The sequence below is a fragment of the Lithobates pipiens genome, unplaced genomic scaffold, assembly GCF_037356315.1.
Source record: "Lithobates pipiens isolate NorthernLeopardFrog02 unplaced genomic scaffold, aLitPip1_a1.2 Scaffold_18, whole genome shotgun sequence".
NCBI lineage: Eukaryota > Metazoa > Chordata > Amphibia > Anura > Ranidae > Lithobates > Lithobates pipiens.
The window spans coordinates 286,125,726-286,145,385 of NW_027507758.1; positions in this window are offsets into that span (position 1 = coordinate 286,125,726).

Below are 19,660 nucleotides of genomic sequence, written 5' to 3' on the forward strand. Positions count from 1 at the left end.
AAAAAAAAATAATAATAAAAAAAAAAATTATTACAAAAAAAAGGAGAGAAGAAAAAATAAAATAAAAGAGTACAGAAAAAAAATATTTTCCAAGAGTCAGCAGTAATCCACTCAAAGGAATGCTGACCAAGATAGGGGGTGAAGTTCAAGTAGTAAGGTATTGAGCATCAAACCAGACCGTATATGTCAGTAATGCATATGAGTTAACAAGCAGGAATAGGTCATTTGTATTTAATTCTATTTTGTTCACGTTTTTGTCCAAAGTGGAACAAATTAGGTTTTTCCTTCAAGGCAGGGGTGTTATGTGGAAGATCAACTATAATACCCAATGTTTGAAGTAATTGCATGCCATCGTCAATGGTAAATATAGCAGAATGTTTCCCGTTGTAAGTGGTCAAGATAGTGGCTGGATGTCTCCATTTGAATGTGATCTTATGATTAGATAATGCCTTCCTTACAGTTTTGAGCTGTCTTCTCAGTTGTAATATAAATTGCCAGAGATCGGCGAATAATTGTATATCTGAGTATGGTGGTGGCAGAGTAGTTAGCTCCCTCGCTTTGGAGAGAATTTGCTCTTTAGCTTGATAAAAATGAATTCGCAGAATAACATCTCTGGGAATTGATTATTCTAGATGTTTTGGCTTAGAAATTCTATGAATACGATCGATAGAATGGCAACCATTCTGGCAATAATGTAGAAAATAGTGTATTTGCATAGTTACGTAAGTCCATAGGTAGAACTGACTCTGGTATTCCTCTTATTTTAATGTTGTTTCGACGTGAGCGGTCCTCGAGATATGCCAATTTCATCTTGACCCACATGGAATTATCTTTTTGTTCTGTACATGCATCCACTAGCTCATTCACTGTTCAGAAAGGTTTGTGTGAGTTTTATTATTTTTCCTCACAGCTCCGGTGGCGCCATCTTGGATTTTAGTCAGCTCACTGCTCTGTTTAAATGTAAATGATGACAGCTTTTTTGGTCCCCTTTCTTGTCCTCTTTTGCGAGACATTATTGCCCCTACTGTCCCAGGAGTACTGCAGAGTATTTAGGTATGTTTTTAGAGGAGAATACCTGCCTGTTTTTTGCTGTTAAACGGACGGCTGTGGAGAGCTCTAGGCTTAAGCAGCCATCTTCTTCAGCGCGTAAGCCACACCCTCACTGATACCCATGTTTGACTGCCTTAAACGCTTCTATCAAGTCTAATGCATTGTATTGTATTGCCACAGATTTCTGCATGCAATAAAAACATTCAGGGATTTCAAGTGTTTGGTGAGTTGAGCTATCTGGCGGTTGATTCCTAGTTGGTTGTCCAACTGATATGTGATGCCTCATTAAAACACTTCTAAAAAGCGTGGTCTGCGTTAATCTATATTAGCACTCAAACTGAGACATATATACAGCAATTAATAACTTAGCAACAGTGCACCTGGAGTAGGCTCCTTCCTCAATAAGAGTATATCAGTATGCTTGAACACACAGTTGAGTCTCCGAAAGTTATATTAAAATTTTGGGGTTTTTCTGCTCAAAAATAACAAGCACATTATACTCACCTACTCTGTGGAGTGATTTTGCACAGAGCAGCTCCGATCCTATTTCTCTTGTGTCCCTTGCCAGTGCTCCTGACCCCTCCCTCATGCCGACTGCCCCCCCAAAGCAAGTAGCTGCTATGGGAAACCGAGCCGAGCCACTGCTCTGTGTGTCCATTCAGACATGGAGCCATGGCTTGGCCCTGCCCTCTCTCTCTCCTCATTGGCTCACTGACTGCAATTGAGAGCAGCAGGAGCCAATGGCATAGCTGCAGGTGCCTTAATGCATAGAATACATTAAGATAAAAAACCTTCTGGCTTTACAACCACTTTAAGCCATCTGAAAACCCTTAGTGGGCGCCTGCATCAAGTATAAATGAAAATATCCATGGCCTCAGTTATGAACACAAGGGCATTGATACAATGTTGAGAGGTTAGAACAAGTATGCCAGACATTTCCAGATTTGGATCAGGAAGTTTGGATGCTGAGTCTAAACACCATTCAAACAATGGGATGCACATTTTAGAACAGTGTTAAACCCAAAACCAAAAAATTTATATATCGCAACTTACCAATTTTTAGATCTGGTGGCTGCATTTGTTTTCTTTTTCTTTTAGGTTTTTCTCCATCTGTTTTCACCTGGTGATCTGACCAGTAACACACCTCCTGTATTAGAGTGCCCCCTCTCTGGATGAATGAGAACAGGAAACACATTTGGACAGCAGCATGGTCAGTGTGGGGGAAGTGCAAGCCCTTGTGCACACGGTCGGACAATATGTCTGATCGGACCGTGTTGTCGGATAATCCGACTGTGTGTGGGCTTGGAATATCCGATGGACAAAGTTTTAGAGCTGGGCTTCAAAACTTTCCGACAACATGATCCGATCGGACTTTGTCCAATTGTGTGTAAAGAATTCCAATCGGACAAAGTGCCACGCATGCTCAGATCAAATCCTAGACCAAAGCTATTGGCTACTAGCCTGAATGTAGTCCCATCATAATGAAATAACGTCAACACGTTCAGAACGATCAGATTTTCCGTCAACTTTGTCCGACCGTGTGTATGCAACACAAGTTTCGGACAAAATCCGACGGATTTTGTTGTCGGAATGTTCGCTTGTGTGTACAAGGGCTTAGATGCCCTAGCAGATTTAAATACATTAACAGCTAATACTTTATAAACAGTTACAGCAAACAGTTGTTTTCCCTTTGGGATAAAGGTTTTAAATAAATAAATAAAATATGATCATTGTAAACATCTATATCAGTGTTAAATGGTTTGTTTCTTCCTTGTAACAGATAGATCTGTAAGCGAGCTTGTTCTTTTAAAAAATAGCCAACTTACTGGCTGATTGACCAGGTGAAAATAGAAGAAATAGAGCCTAAAAACCAAACTATCGCTGCTATCATCTCTAAGTGGTAAGTTGCAGTATAATAAATTTGCATTTGCTTTTGCGTTCAATATTGCTTTAAAAATCAGTTCAATCTCAATTTTCTAGGCTAATAGTCAAGGGGTTTTCAAAAAAAGGACACAAGCATTTTTGATAGGGCCCCAGGGGCAGCTTAAAGGGCAAAAAAAAGGGTTTACAGAGCAATACAATTATTTACGATTCCCAGTGAAAGCATCAGCGACATTGTATTGTTGCGTCACATAAATTGTGTTATAATTTATTTTCATTTCACATTATTAATTGGCTTATATACAGAAACATCAACCCAATGTGATTAATTACAAAAAAATTAAAATATTAGGTAGTTTTTTCAAAGACAACTGATTTATTAAGGTGTATTCTAAAGATAAAAGTTCAACTTCATACAAATTGCCAAACAGTGTCAAAACAAAACACATGGCACAGATTTGTTTTACAAAATGTCAACACAGAATGCACCAAAACACATTAAATCACAAACTCACATTCCAGAAATTAGACAGTTGCTATCCCAAAATAACAAAAAATTACAGTGCAATGTTTTAGACACAACAGCCAAACATGTCATGCCATCGTACAGTGGCTGTGGAGTCTGTAAGCAGTCTGATTGGGAAGCTGGGTAGCAATATAAGATTAACTTTTTTTTTCAAGAAATAACAATTAGAATATGATAATTCAAAGTCTGGAGCCATAACAATTGCAGACTCACTGCGCATTATGCAAGGATTTGTAATTGGCCACTGTGTTAAAATAAGAGATGATACATATTTTATGATGCATGTGTACATTTGTATTTTGTATTTTTCTTATTGATTTAAAGAAATGTATAAAATACAAAACATAGCCTAGATGCATTTCCTGGCTCAAGGTAGTACAAAACAACAAAACAAAAGTCATAACCTGTACATAATCAGCACTATATAAAGGATGAGGTGACTAAATCATAAAAAAGAAAGACAGATCATCTCCGCAACATTCCATGACAAAGAATAAGCAACCAAAAACAGGAGAGAGGCACTGTGAGCACCCATAAATAATTAATAATACAGGTACCAAATATGTCTTAAAACAATAAGTGAGGTCATCATAGACCGGCACATATTGGAATAGGCTGTTGTAGGGCAACACTAGGTTCCTATGTTGTTTTACATTTTTCTTGATTGTGTAAACCTTTACATCTGACTAGCATGCTTTCTGTAGGTTGAAGTACAAAGTCTGAAACTTTTTTATTTACAAACTGTTTATTTCAGTAACAGCATACAAAATATGTACAGCCAAAACACGAGAGGGGTGTTATAAAATCAGATCTCAGATACTGTATAAAATTTCCAGCAATTGCAAAACATGTCTATACACTTAGACATCATCAGAAGATATAAAATATAGACAGCATTCGTAAATACTGATATCGAAGAAATGAAAAAAAAAGAATACAAAAATAGATTTAAAAGAATAATAAAGCAACTGAGCATGCCACACATTGTATATGAAATCAATCAAAGAATTTGTCAGAAAAGCATGGCATTGTATCAGAGAGGGTGTGGAATTTTTTTCTATTAACATTATAATATTTACTCTTTACAAAATTTGTGAAAAGAGACTGATGGGGGAATTATAGTTTAAGGCAATTGCCCAGCGTATAGCGACAGATGGCGTGGATCCGTTTTTCCAAGTATTAGGGTGTGTCAGGTATCGGGGCAAATATTACACACAGAGATATAGTGAGGTTTATAGGATGTCTCACCAGCTGAGAAGATATATCCACAATCATACATCATAAAGGTTGCAGTCTCTCACATTTCCAAAATAACAGACCTGTACGGTTTAGGAGATATTTACCATATACGCTTGTGTCAACATCATCTGTGCATGCACACTAAAGCAAGGGCACGATTGTACCGTTTCTATAGGGCCCGTGCCGTGACTGTCGACTGTGTAGAAGTGATGTCATGTGACTGACCGTCTGGCCAGTCAGAAAGCCAGAGTCCATGGCCCCGGAAGAAAGAGGGGTGAAGATGCATGCTCCTACACAGTGGGGACAGCAGTGACATCACTGGCTTCCTTTGCAGGTAAGTACAACATAATGGGCTGGTATGCGATGCATACCAGCCAAGTATGCTTTTACTTTGCAGGGGAAAAAGAGGAAGTAAAACCCATAAGGGTTTAGTTCCTCTTTAAGCAATATATTTTTTTAAAGGAGTAACCAAGCCTTAGGTTTTAATAACAACACACAAAGAAGTGTAGACATTAGGGGGCTTTTTTTTTTACAAGATCCTTTCAGTAACACCCTTGGATACACTGAGCAATATTACACAACATACTAGTCCAAGGCCTCAGTATCCCCATCCAAGCACAGCAAATGGCCAATAAGCAGAAACACAGGGAGGCCATATAACACAATATTGGGGCAAGTCAAGGGCACAGGGCTCAATATAGGGGCACAACAAAGGTATCATGGAAGAATTCACAGGGCTAAGGTTTAGAGGGCAGCAAGCTTGGGACAACAGATCACAGGGTAAGCTTTAATCCCCAAATGTTGCAGGTATGCATACATGAGCAGCAGAGCTTTCTGTGTTGATAAAATACTCACTGGACATTTCCAGTGCAGTGACCAAACTGTCAAAGGCAGAGTTCAGTCTTTACTAATGATTGGTAGTTGGTAGGATCAGATCCTGATCATGTGACTACTGTGGCAGTCACTATGGTCATGTAATTGGCTGGTCCTTCTCCCCCTTCAGGGGAATAGATCATGTTAAAGGGATGCTGGGGCTGGGTGGGAAGGGGTTAAAACACATCATTTACTAAGAAAACATGCCTGGCTGTTATTCTGATTCTTTGGCTTTAAAGGAGTTGTAAAGTCAGAAGGTTTTTTGTATCTTAATGCATTCTATACATTAAGATAAAAGGCCTTCTGTGTGCATCAGCCCCCCTAATACTCACCGGAGCCCCATCTCTGTCCAGTGATCTTCAGAAGTGTATCGGCCATCCAGGACTCTCCTTCTTGATTGGCAGAGACAGAACAGCAGCGCCATTGGCTCAGGTTGCTGTCAATCAAATTCAGCTAGCCAATCAGGAGAGGGGGGTGCGGCCAAACAGCAGCTCTGTGTCTGAATGGACACAAGGAGCTGTAGCTCGGCTTGAGTGCCCCCATAGCAAGCTGCTTGCTGTGGGAGCACTCAACAGGAGGAGGGGCCAGGAGCACAGAAGAGGCACCCGAGAAGAGGAGGATCAGGGCTGTTCTGTGCAAAACCACTGCTACAGAGCATGTAAGTATAACCTGTTTTTTTTTTTTTTTTTTTTAAACAAGACTTTACAATCACTTTAAACCTAATGGCAGCTTACTTTAATTACAAAAAAAGGCCACAATACACACTTCCTCTCTGGAGCTGTCCTTTGGCTCACTGGAGAATGCTGCAGAGCATCACATCATATCAAAGTATTTACAGTAGGACCCTATATTGCTGGAGGATAAAAGGAAGGAAAAAGACTCCTGTTGTCATTGACCCACACCAAAGACACCTAGAAAAAAAGGTATATTCAAATTAAAAAAAGGTGATTACTCTAAAGGGGGTGCAGGGCTGGAAGGAGAGGAGAAGGGAGAGCTGGAGTTGAGCAGTAAGCATTTTGTAAATAAAGTACTAGAAAAAAATGATAGATTTCTGAATCCTTTCTGCTTTCAGTCATGCGTCTGGAAATTTTAGCAGGAGCCAGCAATGTTAGCCTATATATTTCAGTCTGTATTGTCTTACATGGATAAAAGCACACCTTTGTGGTTTCACACAGCTATACTAAAATGAGTCAGTTGTTTATACTAAGGAGTTTTTTTCCTTGATTTTATAATATCTGATATCTGTCAGCAAAAGAAAAAAAAAAACATGGACATTATATTGACATTTGAGGTGGGCCTTTGCAAAAAAGCAAGTCAAGAAACAGTTTTTAATAGAATCACACATACTTATATCATGGTTGTCACCCATTTTGCTATTAGAGAACCACAATTTGCTTTTATGAGATAGCAGATTTTGTGCCTAAGGCTGAGCAGGAATTCCAGGAAATATAGACATTTTTAATTGCAATGTGGTGTGAAATAGGGTTAGGGGATCATTTATCATATAGTTACCAATGCTCAGAGGGACACAAGAGTTATAAACTAGCACCAGGCTATAGCAGGGGAGAAATTGCGTTTTCCACTAGTTTGGATTGTGCTGCATGGTCTTGTATGCTGTGTATTTCATGGCAATAATAGAGTGCATGGGCAAATGTTCTCAGTCAGGTACTGAAAGCAATAAAGTTTTATTGTGGCAGCTATATTGTATGAATGCCTGAAAGGTTTGTGTTAATCATAGAACATGACATGAACACTTAACAGCTGGCTGTGAGAAATTGATTTTTCAGTTATATTTGCAGAAATCTTAAATGGTTACACAAGAAGTTCCCATGCATGGGTATAGTCATTAGTGTAATTTAGTGATATCCAATAAAATATTACAGAGTCCCATTGGAATATATTTAAGGCCTTAACACAGACCTATCATAAAAATTAAAAATATCTGGCATAAATGCTTCAGCTTGAGTAAAATATACTACAATATATTGTTACTTTGCTTCACTTATCCAGCTTTAAACATTAGTATATCCGGCTTCACATTCACATTAGTTCACTTTACATTAGCTTACTTTCGTTAACCTTACTTCACATAGTAGTATATAAGGTCCTAGTACTAAGCACACCTTGTCTGCAATGGCGGCCATCCATATGGGGTGTAGGGGCGCCACCCACCTATCCATGCATTCGGCCCCAATCTACATGTGGGGAGCCAGACACATGGATTGCAATGTTTTTTTTTTTCTTTGAAGCACATGATTAGAGCCAGAGGCGTGACAACAGCCCCGTCACTGAATTGGCCAAAAGGAGAGGCAACCCGATTGCAGGAGGAGGGAGGAGATGCCACAGTGCATGGAGGAGAGGAGGGAGGTGAAACATGGCATGATGCAGGGGAGGAGGAGATGCAGGGTAAGCCTGGAGCCGTCATAACCTAGACTGTGGGTGCATTGTTTGCCGCCCTTCAAAAAATATACCACTAGCCGCCACTAGTTATCTGGTCTGCATCAGGCTTTTTTAACCACTTCAGCACCAGAAGGATTTACCCCCTTCCTGACCAAGCCCTTTTTCGCGATATGGCACTGCGTCGCTTTCACTGACAATTGCGCAATTGTGCGATGTTGTGCCCAAACAAAATTTTCCTCACAAATAGAGGTTTCTGTAGGTGGTATTTGGTATTTGATATTTTTTGCACGATAAACAAAGAAAGAGTGATTATTTTGAAAAAAGCTGTATTTTTTACTTTTTTCTATAATAAATGTCCCCAAAAAATATATAAAAAACTAATTTCTTCCTCAGTGTTGGCCAATATGGATTCTTCGACATATTTTTGGTAAAAAAATAAAAAATCGCAATAAGCATATATTAATTGGTTTGCGATAAAAGTTATTGTATCTACCAAATAGGGGATAGATTTATGGCATTTTTATTATTATTTTTAATATTAGTAATGGCGGCGTTCTGCGATTTTATCATGACATTTCGGTTGTCATATTGGACACTTTTGACACTATTTTGGCACAAGTAACATTTATACAGTGATCAGTGCTATAAAAATGCACTGATAATAAAGGTTTCTGTTGGTGGTATTTGGTATTTGATATTTTTTGCACGATAAACAAAGAAAGAGTGACAATTTTGAAAAAAGCTGTATTTTTTACTTTTTTCTATAATAAATGTCCCCAAAAAATATATAAAAAACGAATTTCTTCCTCAGTTTTGGCCAATATGGATTCTTCTACATTTTTTATTATTATTTTTAATATTAGTAATGGCGGCATTCTGCGATTTTATCATGACATTTCGGTTGACATATTGGACACTTTTGACACTATTTTGGCACAAGTAACATTTATACAGTGACCAGTGCTATAAAAATGCACTGATTACTCTGTAAATGCCACTGGCAAGGAAGGCGTTAAACACTAGGGGGCAATTAATGGGATAAGTGTGTTTCCTCAGTGTGTTATAACTGTAGGGGGAATGGGCTCACTAGAACATGACAGACATCACTGCTCCCGATCACTGGGAGCAGTAGATCCCTGTCATGTTGCTAGGCAGAACAGGGAAATGCCTTAATTATATAGGCATCTCCCTGTTCGGCCTCTCCGTGCCACGATCGTGGGCCACTTGCAGACATTGAGTCCATGGGACCCACAGGCACGCCAATACAGAAGTGACGTACGGGTATGTCGTTTTGCGCAGCCATGCCATTCTGCCGACATATATATCGGTGTGAGAAGGTCAGCAAATGGTTAAAGAACAATGTCTGAAGCTAATTATTAAAAAAAGCAACATTTGTGTCAAATGTCACATTAAAGATTAACTACACTTTGTTGCAGATTCCTACCTGTCTTTGCTTTTAGAGTCAGTTCACACTGGCTCCAAAAGCAACATGCCACAGGCTCCTGTGTGATTCAGTGTGGTTGAATGGGGTGAAATCATACTAGATCGCACTAAAGGAGTGCATGTACTACTTTTAAAAATGCACTGCAACCAAATCGCATGGTACTGCATACCATGTGATATGATGCAGGTAAACACACTGTGTTTGCAATCCTCTTTTCGGGTATTGTTAGGAATCTATTGACACCCTTAGCAGATTGCACACCCAGTACATTTGGATTTGGAAAGCAGTGTGGCAAATGCGTACGGAACACAGGTTTCCAACACTGCATTGAAAAAAGTGTTAATCAGCAATTAAGGCTCTTTGGTGTCCTTTTATGAAGCAGTGAAATCTATTCACTGCTTCATTCTCCGGCATTCACAGAGGAGATCTTTCTCCTTTGTATGCCAGTTTATAAAGCGGAGTAGATCGCTTCACCCTTGGAGGAGTGAAGCGATCTACAAACGCTTCTAACACCGGAGAATGGCCCCTAATACTGGAATCTCGTGAGACTTTACGAGATTACAGTACTAGAAATTCACCGATACACAGAGATGTCAATTTATTAAGCAGTGATAAATTATCACAGCTCAATACACTGACACACGGTGTGATTAATGTTAGTAAAATAAAGAGTCCCCCTACATAATATATACATGTATACACACTCAGACATTATATATACATGTATATACACACACATTATATATATATATATATATATATACATATACACATTATATATATATATATATATATATATATATATATATATATATATATATATATATGTATATATATATACACATAAATATGACAGGGGGACATGGTTACAGTGTTGGGGGATCTGAACGAGGCATAAGGAAGTTAATTATCTTCCTCTTTCCTCCTCAGATCCCCCCACATTCTCTCTTCACTCCACGATTCTCCACCTCTGAGCTAGTGAATCGGGGAGTGTGAATTCTGACACAGATCGCCAGTGAAGCGCTGAGACCGCAGCTTCATAAACTGGCCGTTACTGTGTCATTCTATGAGGATTCTCAGTGTGTGGAGATAATCGGCAGGAGAACAAGTTCAAACACTTCTCCACCCCATTATCTCTGGTTCATAAACTGTTTATGGGCTGTGATCAGCGGCAATCCTCTGGATCTCCACTGATCACTGCTTCATATACAGACACCTCAGTTAGATTACATCTTGTGCAAGACTGATTCTGAATGGGAGTGATTAACTCATTATGAACACCTGGTGCACTTTCAGGGTTCTAATGAGAAAAGTTGCAATGTCAGCTACACTTAGGGCCGGTTCACACAGCGAGGCGAGGCGAGGCGACACGGCTCGCCTCGCCTCGCTCCCGCAAGTCGCCCCCGTTCTGTACAATGGAACCGTTCTGAGAGGAGCGACTCGAGTCGCTCCGACTCAGAAAAAAGGTTCCTGTACTACTTCGGGGCGACTTCGGGGGCGACTTGCATTGACTTCTATACAGAAGTCCTCTGCAAGTCGCCGCTGAGCTCCCCGCAGGTCGCGGCGAGGTAAGTCGGAGACGCCTCGCCGCGCCTCGCTGTGTGAACCGGCCCTTAGGCTCCATTCACACCTTGGCGTTACATTTTGCAGGCGGAATTGACACAATTCTGCTGGCGATTCAGAAACGCCGTAAAATGTGGGATGCCCTTGCGATCCCCGCTAGTTTGAATGGCACCAAATCGCAGCGTGATTTTGCCGTGATTGTCGCCCAATGAATCACAGTAAAATTGCGGTAAGAACATGCAAACATTCTGCTTCTTACCATAATTTTACTGTGATTCGCTGGGCGCAATCGCCGCAAAATCGCACCCCGGTTTGGTGTCATTTAAAATAGTGGGGATCGCAAAGGCATCCCACAATTTGTGGTGTTTCCGAATCGTGGGCATCATAGCAATTCCGCCCGCAAAACAGAACTCCAAGGTGTGAATGGAGCCTAAGCATTCATACTTGTGTAGTGATAGAGATAGCGCTGGTCTGCACAATAAATTCTGAAAGACCCTTTAATCTAAAATTGTGAATACTTCAAACCCTGCATACATATATATAAATATATGCCCTGTACACATGGTCGGACATTCCGATGACAAAATCCATTGGATTTTTTCTGACGGATTTTGACCCAAACTTGTCTTGCATACACTCGCACAAAGTTGTCCGAAAATCCAATCGTTCAGAACGCGGTGTCGTACAACACGTATGACGGGACTATAAAGAGGGCAGTAGCCAATAGCTTTTGTCTCGTTAATTTATTCTGAGCATGTATGGCACTTTGTCCGTCAGAATTGTCTACATAAGATCGGAATTTAAACAATCAAATTTTGTTGTCGGAAAATTTTAGATCCTGCTCTCAAACTTTGTGTGTCGGAAATTCACGCGGAAAAAGCCTGATGGAGCCCACACATGATCAGATTTTCCAACAACAAGATCCGATCACACATTTTACGTCGGAAGCTCTGACCGTGTGTACAGGGCATAATAGAGTATTTGTAAAGTGCTAGTGCATAATACAAACTTGAGTGCAATATTCTCAAAAGTGCTAAAAAAAATAATATTTTTTTTAACCACTTCAGCCCCAGAGGATTTTACCCCCTTCCTTACCAGAGCACTTTTTGCGATTTGGCACTGCGTCGCTTTAACTGACAATTGCGCGGTCGTGTGACGTTGCACCCAAACAAAATTGATGTCCTTTTTTCATTGCATGAAATGGCGTACAGGTACTGCAAGGATGCGCAGTACTGGGCAGGGTCAAACACGTTATGCACAGCTGATACTCTCAGCTGTGCTTACGTGGTGAGACTGATTTTCTCCGGCCGCAACTATGGAAGCTGATCCAGGGGCGTTCCCCATCCCCTCATACTTTGCGAAACCATTGGTTGATTTCAACCATGATGATGCTGAAAGGGCAGGGCCCATTTTGAAACCAGGACTATTTAGTCCAGGTACTAACATGGGTTCAGTGCTGTGCTTCCAGCAGTACAGAACTTCACTGTCTTCTGTTGGCATTTCTTCCCCTAAGGGTAAGTCATATGATAAAGTTCATCCATGTTTGACATTAATGCTGTACCTTTTCACTTTATAATTAGTGTTCACTGTTTGTGTCTGTTGGGCAGTCAGGGTTTCACCGCATGTTTGATGTTTTGTTTGTTTAGATGGAATCCCCTTTTCCATTTTAAGCTTTCATTATAGAATGCTGCCACACACCATCACAATTTTTGCACCTTCACTCATTCATTTACCTGATTGATGTCTAGATAGCATTTCTATACCAATTCATGTTATATATTGAGGGCTAATTTTACTCACACCCATCCGCTATCACTGGCACATATATACATATATATTTGACCACGCTTTGCACTTTTATGAATTAACTGGTATGTTAGATTAATGGAATACTACTACCACATATATACACATGTACAACTTTCAGCAACTGTGGCCTGAGTAGGGATGAGCCGAACACCCCCCTGTTCGGTTTGCACCAGAACCTGCGAACAGACCTAAACTTTGTGTGAACTTTAGAACCCTATTAAAGTAACTATCTATGGGACTCGAACATTCACAATCTAAAGTGCTAATTTTAAAGGCTAATATGCAAGTTACTGTCCTAAAAAGTTTTTGGGGACCTGGGTCCTGCCCCAGGGGACATGGATCAATGCAAAAAAAAGTTTTTTCAGGAGCAGTGATTTTAATAATGATTAAAGTGAAACAATAAAAGTGTAATATTCCTTTAAATGTGGTACCTGGGGGGTGTCTATAGTATGCCTGTGAAGGGGCGCATGTTTCCCGTGCTTAGAACTGTCCCTGCACAAAGTGTCATTTGTGCAGAAAAAAAGTCTTTTAAAATCACTTGCGGCTATATTGTCGGCTCCGTAATTCTCTGTATTAGCCGACAATTCATTCATTCATTCATTAAAAAAAAAAAAAAAGCGGGCCACTCCCCCCAGCGCCATGTGATCTCTGCACTTTATGCCTCCATGTTTCAGGACGCATATAGCGTCCTGCAGAAAGATCACGGCTTTTGGGAGAGGCAATTAGGCATAGAAATACCTCACGCTAGTTGGGAACGCATTCAGTTGTATATCCACAAAGGATCACTGAATGTCCATACCCAAGAAAACAGGTACACAATTAAAACACGCTGGTACAAAACACCGGAGGTACTCCATAGGTTCATACCCAGAGTCTCTGATCGCTGCTGGAGATGCGGCCGGGAGAAAGGTACCTTTCTACATATTTGGTGGGACTGCCCTTGGATCCAGCCATATTGGCGTAAAGTGCATGAAACGACGACTCTGGTGTCTTCACTCCCTTTAGAATTCACACCAGCACAGTATCTCCTCCACCACTCAAAAATATCCAAAAGAAGATATTTTAAATCAGCAGCAATGCATATGATCAATGCTGCTAAGCTTTGCCTACCAGTTCATTGGAAATCCACAGTGATCCCATCAATGAAAGATTGGACCTCTCTCATAGATTGCATAGGAAGGGTTGAGGAGCTGATCTTCTCCACTCAAGACAGAATTGTCCACTTCACGGCTATTTGGGAAGATTGGTTCAAGTTCCGCAGGTCACCGGAATATCAAAACCTTTTGAAAGACAATGGCTGACATTCCACGGTAACTGCTTTGTCTCAGATCAACGAATAGTCAGAGGATGAGGTAATATCAACAACAGGCATGCTGTGAGGACTGGATGGGGAGGGTAGCTGGTGGAAGCCCCACCCCCTCCCTAAGCCAGACTGCGCATGTCCCTCCTCCCTTCTGTCTCCCCCCCTTTTTTTTTTCCGCCATACCGCCCCGCTTCCCCCCCTCCTTCCTTCCCTGTTTTCCCCCCTTCATTTGATCTTTAGGATGGGGGATACGGTGCTCGGGACCGACCTCTCGGGAGGCCCTGGTCCGCATCTCCCTGTAATTAGACTGTACATCAGGACACCAGGAGGTCGGGCCTCCTTTTGCTCCGATTCCCATAGGAAAGACACACAATGGGGACTCGACCCATGCTTCATTTGACACATATAAGCCACTTGTATAATGTTATAAAACAAGTATGATGCAAGATTTCAATCTGGGTACGACCAAGTGCTGTATAATCTTACTGCATTGTGTACGTGACTGTCTCTCTTTGTGAAACTAAAAACGTGCCAGAATTACCTGTTTCATTATTTCTGCAATATTTCTGTTGTATTTTGCATTATCTTTAATAAAATAAACTCTTTATGGAAAAAAAAAAGCGTGGGGGTTCCCCTGAATTCAATTACCAGGCCCTTCAGGGCTGGTATGGATATTAAGGGGTACCCCGTGTCAAATTTTAAAAAAAATTGACGTGGGGGTCCCCCTAAATATCCATAAAAGACCCTTCAGGTCTGGTATGGATATTAAGGGGAACCCCACATCAAATTAAAAAAAAATCCATACCAGACCCTTTATCCGAGAACGCAACCTGGCAGGCCGCAGGAAAAGAGGGGGGGATGAGAGAGCACCCCCTCCCCCTCCTGAACCATACCAGGCCACATGCCCTCAACATTGGGAGGATGCTTTGGGGGGTCTGTGACCCCTCAAAGCACCTTGTCCCCATGTTAATGGGGAGAAGGGCCTCATCCCCACAACCCTGAGCGGTGGTTGTGGGGGTCTGCGGGCAGGGGGCTTATCAGAATCTGGAAGCCCCTTTAACAAGAGGACCCCCAAATCCCGCCCCCTGTTTGAAATGGTAAGGGGGTACAAAAGTGCCCCTACCATTTCACAAAGAAAGTGTAAAAATGGTTAAATAAGACAAACACACTTTTGAAAAATTCCTTTATTAAAAATAAAAAAAATAAAAGAGAGATTCCAGCGGTGCTAATCCACTCTTGCTATCCAGCGACGGATCTCCGGGGTCCAGCGATGGATGATCATATCCAGCGACGGGGGATCTCTCAGTCCAGCGATGTCCATGCATCCGTCTTCTGTCTCCACTACGGAGACACTGCAGGGATCCCAGCGCTGACGTTTCTTATATTAGGAGGGCGGGGCCACCCGTTACCTGACCCCCCGCCCCCTCTGATGCTGGGGAGGGGAGCCAGGGATTCCCTAATTCTGTATGGGTGACCCGCCCCCTCTGATGTAAGGGAAACCTGCGTTACATCAGAGGGGGCGTGGTCACCCATACGTCACTGGGGAACCCCATAGCTTTCCTCACCAGCTTCAGAGGGGGCGGGGTCAGGTGATGGGTGGCCCTGCCCTCCTAATATAAGAAACGTCAGCGCTGGGATCTCCGCAGTGGAGACAGAAGTTGGATGCATGGACAGCGCTGGATTGAGAGATCCCCCGTCACTCGATATGATCATCCATAGCTGGACCCCGGAGATCCATCGCTGGTTAGCAAGAGTGGATTAGCACCGCTGGAAGTGTGTTTGTCTTATTTAACCATTTTTACACTTTCTTTGTGAAATGGTAGGGGTACTTTTGTACCCCCTTACCATTTCAAACGGGGGGGCGGGATCTGGGGGCCCGCAGACCCCCACATCCACCACTCAGGGTTGTGGGGATGAGGCCCTTCTCCCCATCAACATGGGGACAAGGTGCTTTGAGGGGTCACAGACCCCCAAAGCATCCTCCCAATGTTGAGGGCATGTGGCCTGGTACGGTTCAGGAGGGGGGGCACTCTCTTTTCCCCCCCTCTTTTCCTGTGGCCTGCCAGGTTGCGTGCTCGGATAAAGGGTCTGCTATGGATTTTTAGGGGGACCTCCATGTCAAATTTTTTTTTAATTTGACACGGGGTTCCCCTTAATATCCATACCAGATCTGAAGGGCCTGGTAATTGAATTTAGGGGAACCCCCACGCTTCTTTTTTTATTTTTTTAAATTTTTTTTATCAATGAATGAATGAATTGTCGGCTAATACAGAGAATTACGGAGCCGACAATATAGCCGCAAGTGATTTTAAAAGACTTTTTTTCCTGCACAAATGACACTTTTTGCAGGGACAGTTCTAAGCACGGGAAACATGCGCCCCTTCACAGGCATACTATAGACACCCCCCAGGTACGACATTTAAAGAAATATTACACTTTTATTGTTTCACTTTAAGCATTATTAAAATCACTGCTCCTGAAAAAATTGCAGTCTTTAAAACTTTTTTTTGCATTGATCCATGTCCCCTGGGGCAGGACCCGGGTCCCCAAACACTTTTTAGGACAGTAACTTGCATATTAGCCTTTAAAATTAGCAGTTTAGATTTCTCCCATAGACTTGTATAGGGTGTTCCGGCTTTTCGAATTTGCCACGAACAGCCTAAATTGTTCACTGTTCGCTGAACAGGCGAACAGGCAATGTTCGAGTCGAACATGAGTTCGACTCGAACGCGAAGCTCATCCCTAGGCTGGGTATGTGTTTAATAGGTATTAGTGTTTGCTACACAGGGGCGTACCTAGAGCATTTGGCACCCAGGGCCCATCCTATATCTGGCACCCCCCCCCCCAACTGTAAAAACACCCACAAAAAAACACCCTCCTCTGCCAAGATCAGTGTTTTTTAATTCTGCTTTCTTTTTTAAATGGCGCTGTTGGCTACCGAGTAAACCGGAAGTGACACTGTGCTGTCGCTTCCAGTTTTCTACATCGGAGACCTGATCAAAGGCAAATTCGGCTTTGTTCGGGTCTCTGGCCAGCTGGCTGGTGGCTCAAGTCTGCGGGTGGGATGGGAGACCTGGGCGGAGCTGTGGGGGGATGGGGACGTCCCCTCCCGCTCCTTGTAATAACAGCCGATGCTGTTCATCCATGGTAGCCAGTGACAATAGACAGGACAGGACAGAGGTGTCAGTCACTCAGGTGTTAGCAGATGCCACATTTTTGTACAGATTGTGCCGCGGTCCAGAAAGTGGAGAGCTGGACTGGAGCTGCTATGAGGGAGACATCAGAGTGATACAGCTGACAATACAAAGTATGGCCCATATCTACTGTCATCAGGGACAGATCTGATCCAGATATCCCACTGTATGGCGATCTCTGGATCGGATCTGTCCCTGGGGACAGCATTGGCATTGATGATTTGATTCAGATTTGGGAACTGACCTTCTGACAAGGCGTGTTGCTTGCTGGACCGTGGATGGGATCTGATGGCCGCAGGGAAGATGGCAAGATGCCGCTGTGACCTGCTGCTTGCTGGATGGATCTGATGGCTGCAAGATGTGGGTGTAAGTCCCCCCCTTTATCAGACCAGCTCATCTACTCTATACCTGGTTTGTGAACACAGCAACACCACCCCCCCCTTACCAGGTAAGATCACAGCTCAGCTACTATAGGTGGGTGGTAGACACACAGCAATATACAGCACACGCCTGGATTCTGCAACCTGTACATAGCACACGCCTGCATTCTGCAACCTGTACATAGCACACGCCTGCATTCTGCAACCTGTACATAGCACACGCCTGCATTCTGCAACCTGTACATAGCACACGCCTGCATTCTGCAACCTGCACATAGCACACGCCTGCATTCTGCAACCAGTACATAGCACACGCCTGCATTCTGCAACCAGTACATAGCACACGCCTGCATTCTGCAACCTGTACATAGCACACACCTGCATTCTGCAACCTGTACATAGCACATGCCTGCATTCTGCAACCTGTATACAGCACACGCCTGCATTCTGCAACCTGTACATAGCACACGCCTGCATTCTGCAACCTGTACATAGCACACGCCTGTATTCTGCTACCTGTATATAGCACAAATCTGGATTCTGCAACCTGTATACAGCACACACCTGGATTCTGCAACCTGTATACAGCACACGCCTGCATTCTGCAACCTGTATACAGCACACGCCTGCATTCTACAACCCGTACATAGCACACACCTGCATTCTGCAACCTGTACATAGCACACGCCTGCATTCTGCAACCTGTACATAGCACACGCCTGGATTCTGCAACCTGTACATAGCCCACACCTGGATTCTGCACCCCCCCATCAGGTCAGCTACACTATACCTACTACACAGCAACCCCCCCCCCCCCCTTCTATGACAGGCCAGCACAGTAAGGATGGCAGGACAGACACATTCCTCCAACGTCTTCTCACAGCTCACACATCCCCTATCACCAGCTCACCTCGGCTCTCAGCTTCAGCTGGAGAGGTTTAGACTCCAGAAGATGGTGTGGACAGTGTGAAACAGCAACCACCCCTGCGCTGAATGATGACACACTCAGCTCGGTTGCTCAGCAGTGGTGGGTGGAGCTAGCAGGGGAAAACAGAAACTAGACCATACTATTTCGGCCGCAGTGCTGGGGGTGTTCCAGCTCACGAAAAACTCACAAAAAACAGAGCAGCCAGAGCCAGGGATTCCCTTCAGGATTATGTCAGACTGTCTGAGTGCAGAGTGAACCCCATAGCAATGGCACCCAGCCACTTACACCCTCCTCAATGTGTGGCACCTGGGGCAGAACGCCCCCCCCACCCCCTGCTTGGTACGCCCCTGTTGCTACACTTAACATGCCATATTACTACTATCTTATACAAACCTTATTGATTACCTACTTACTATCAAGGTATCCCCATCATTGTGTTTATTTCGTTACATATTTGGATTTTTCTATCTTTATTGGTGACACACACACACACACACCTTTTATTGTATTTTACCCATATATTAAACAACACCATTATGTTTTCAGGTGTGTGGCGTTTCCTTTGGTTGCATTTACATCGAACCACCAGGTTGTCAGATTTGTGAATACACCACGTTGTTACCATCTCCTCACCCCTTCACAGCTCCCATGGGGAAAATGAGTTGACATCTGGACATGCCTGGGGGAGACCCTCTGTATGTTACAACACATATTGCTACCCATAAGCGTGCCTTCATTCTTCTCTCCAACTGGATTACCTTTCTGGCGAGAGTTGACCAGCATTTGGCACTACCTGTAAGTTACAGATATTGAGATATACTCATACATACATGGCTCTCCTCCTGCCCCTTCCCTTTGCCCCTACTACCCCTTCCTCCCTTTTTAATTTATTTTTATTTTTTATTATAATTGACATTTGGTATTGATTTAAATGTGGAGCTGCAGAAGAGCAAACAGATAATATGGAAAGAAGGATTCATAGCAATTAGGCGATGCCTAATTTAAAAATATGTCTAGCCAGAATTTATGAAAGTGCCAGGAACACAGTACGTTGCACTTTCATAAATTCT